The sequence below is a fragment of the Ammodytes marinus genome, assembly GCF_949987685.1.
Source record: "Ammodytes marinus genome assembly, chromosome: 13".
Classification (NCBI taxonomy): Eukaryota; Metazoa; Chordata; class Actinopteri; order Uranoscopiformes; family Ammodytidae; genus Ammodytes; species Ammodytes marinus.
In genome coordinates this window covers 5999200-6002138 of record NC_137217.1, presented here as the reverse complement: position 1 = coordinate 6002138, position 2939 = coordinate 5999200, and the positions used below count along the sequence as shown (strand labels likewise).

Here is a 2939-nt window from a genome sequence, read left to right as displayed (position 1 = left end):
TTTCGCGGGGGCCGAGCTTCAAAAATCCATTCACCGGTGACGTTTCTGTGACGTTTCCGTGTCAAGGAAGAGCTCGTGCAGACTACAGACTCTTGGAGCCGAGCTCACCAACCCCCCTCTCTGTGAATCCAGGGGGCGGGCTCTAAAAGCACGTGCGAACCAAAACAAACCGTCTGTCCATGCCCATGGTCCGTGACAGTTTACTTGTATCATTTCCTGCATTGAAAATTGCATCTTTTCACACGGGCACAGACGATATGGATGAGGATACTTTAAAAAGTGTGTTGGCTGACTGGAATGAACCAGCAGGGTATTTAGTTGGGCCAGAGAAGCCTACACTGCTGAAGAAATTCAGCGAGGAAATACAGTATGCAGAGAGGCCGAGGCTGCAGCTGTTTCAGCCTTGGTTAGGGTTAGCCTTGTAAGACAATACAACTGGACCACCATTAGAAACCGAGAGACATTTTCAATATCCCAAAAATAATTTGGAAAAGACAACAAATACCAGCAAGACCGGGAGGGCAGATGATCATTGAGTGAGTAACATTATTTTTTTCTAGCATGTTGTAACGTTATCTTTGTCACATTGTGTTGTCTGAGCCATTGCACTGATGTTGCACTTAGCATGTCTATAGCACTTTTCAGAAGAACCCTTTACAACAGGTCAAATAAAATGACCAGTCTTTTGTTCTTACATTGGCTGCTATTGTTACATTATAGCTTTGTGGAGAGTAACCACTTGTTTTGTGTTTTAATTTCTTTAGACATAATCGACTTGTCACACGTCGGTTCTTGATTGAGTGGGTGCTCCAAAGGGGAGATACTTGGCAAGGGGACCGCATCGTCTTACCTGATTGTGTCATACAGCGCATCAGAGCCAAATATCCATCTCCAAATGGTCACTACAGGCGACAGGCTGAAGAAGACGCTACGTAGAAGCTACGGATGAGCTATGATCAAATATTTTGACCTGTAAATACTGCTGCTAACTATGGACACTGATTGAGATTTAATCATGTGAAAATGTGTCAATTCTCCTTGACTGTATTTACAAATAAAAATAATTTTGTATAAACATGATTGTTTTTTGTCATTGCATAGGTAACCATTTTAATACATAGGTTTGACTTATCAACTAAAAGTGAAATAGTTTCAGAGAATCAAACACTTTATAAGGCATAGATAGAGTTTAATATAACAAGCAAGTAAAACAGTGTGCATTATTCTACACACAACTGTAAAGTATGTACATATACAAATGTAAAAAAGAAAAATAACATTTTCAAAAGCTTTGAGTTTCCAGTGTGTTGGGAAAAACAATTGTAGCATAATGCTTCCTTCGTCAAGTTACTGTTGAAATATTGAGTGATGTTTAGCAGCAGCTTCTTCTGTAGTTGGTTTTGGACATGTTGTGAGGGAGGGCAGGCTGAGGGAGCTGTAGTGATGATGTCAGCACTTTGCAGGCAGCAGTCCCTTCTTCATGTGATGACGAGTTCTACGAGGGATGCTCTGAAGTGGTGCGTGTGTGCGGGATGTAAACAGTCTTCACAACAGAGTGCGTGGTCCTCGGACAATACACCATCTTCCTTTGGACCTCACCTGAAATGACAAATTATGATTGTATCACAAGGCCAGCACTGAAGAGATGACAAAAGAAAAATCAATGTGTTATACTGTAAAGATAATGTTGCTGTTGCAATAAATATATAAAACAGACAAACCACTATGTAACCATAGATAGGTCAGTCAGTTAGTGCACTAACACAATAGTAGTCTTTTGTCTAAGAAGACATCATGTTTATATTAGCAGCCAAGCATACTGTATGCCAGGGTGTGGCTATGTATTTGCATTAGGAAGAGCCAAGACGACACAAGGCTAGGGACATCAGTGCTAATCACCCAGCCATCACCATCAGCATAGCAATTGTTTATGGTTTTGGAAAGCTGATCATTTTAACGACATCGCTAATAACCATGCACATGGAAAACAAACACACAGTCACACACAAACAGTCTTGCAAATGCAACTAAATCTTCCTCAAGGATACACAGAGGGGCCTACTGCCCCCCTCACGAGTTCACTTCTAACTTTAGCTTAGCGGCTAAGGTAACTTGGCTACAGCTACAACCGGTAGACTAATTCCTCCTTGCCCCATCTATCAGCCTTACACCGGGACACAATATTCAACAGCGGTGTGGGCAGCACAGTTATTAATGTAGGGGAAACACTGATACTAACTACAGTAGGCTACTATGCAATTTAGCTCACGTTAGCTTACCTTTATTCGGATTCTTTTTCCCGGGGCTGGGGCTATGCATCACGCCGGTGAATAGGCAACAGGTAGGGCCTAGTATCTTCAGCTTACGCTTACTCCTGCTTCTTTTCTGTTTCCTAAAGTTGGCGCATCTAGGCACATTATAGGACGGCATGTTTTCTTTGTGGTAGTAGTCCAACAGTGAAATAATACGAAGCGCGCTATTACTGTACTGCTTACACGGGTCAGGTCCGTGCTGTGTTTATGTCACCATGGTAACGCGAGCAGCTCGGAATCTGGGCAGGCTGCAGAGCGTACCCCCCCCGCGCAATGCATCCTGGGGCCTGTAGGAACTGTAAAAACGGCTACGTCAGCCCCGCGTCATCAGTTTAAATCCGAAATCATTGTGCTCTCTGCCAATTCGGATCAATTTTTGGGGGGCTTTTTTCAATAGACTACTAATATACTCGGCCCTGATATACCATTCACATGAAAATGGGCGAATTTTCCCTTTAACCTCCTGGGGCCGGTTTCCCAAAGCCTTCGTAGAGCCTTCTTAACGCTACGTCATTCGTAACCCCTACGTAGAGTTCCTACTTAACATTTCGCCTGTTTCCCGAAACGTTCTTTGCTACGAATCTCTTTCGTACGTCCTACGTTGGTAAGGTTGGTCTGGAGCGCCTG

General features: G+C 43.2%; 1 long non-coding RNA gene across 1 annotated transcript; it reads right to left on the bottom strand.

Moving 5' to 3' along the window:
- Positions 1–1168: 1168 nt before the first annotated feature.
- LOC307259876 lies at positions 1169–2717 on the bottom strand. Its single transcript, XR_013845167.1, has 2 exons — positions 2280–2717; positions 1169–1599 (listed from the first exon to the last, which is right to left on the bottom strand). It is a non-coding gene; the product is annotated as an uncharacterized lncRNA (long non-coding RNA).
- Between the last annotated feature and the right edge of the window lie 222 nt (positions 2718–2939).